Genomic DNA, 462 nt, shown 5'->3' with positions numbered 1-462 from the left:
TGGGGTTAACCNCTAGTTTTGACAAACCAATTAGGGTTAGCTCAGGAAAGGCTTAAAGCAGATTCCAAGATATGGTTTCCGCATATGAAATGAAAGAGCACTTCGTTGCGCATCTTCTCAACACAACATGGTCCAGAAAAAAGAATAACACGGGGGTTTAAATGGGCCCGAAACAATTTCTACCCCACTGGCACCAAAGGGGTTAATGTGGGCGATTTGACTAGGCCTAGATTTAGGCCGTTCTAGACTTGACTAGACTTCACGGGCCTCTTTGGTATATCTATCATGATAGAACAGACGGTGTTTGACTTGGCAAAAAAAGAATTTTCAAAAAAGCTTCAACTGGGACTCGAACCCGGGTCCTCAAAGTTGCCAGGCAAGTGCGCAGACCACTGGGCCGCCGAGACTTGGGGTTAGCGAGGGTTAACCCTGGGGTTAACCCTAGTTTTGACAAACCAATTA

The sequence above is a fragment of the Lottia gigantea genome (genome assembly GCF_000327385.1).
Source record: "Lottia gigantea unplaced genomic scaffold LOTGIsca_199, whole genome shotgun sequence".
Lineage (NCBI taxonomy): Eukaryota > Metazoa > Mollusca > Gastropoda > Lottiidae > Lottia > Lottia gigantea.
This window is presented reverse-complemented; position numbering follows the sequence as displayed.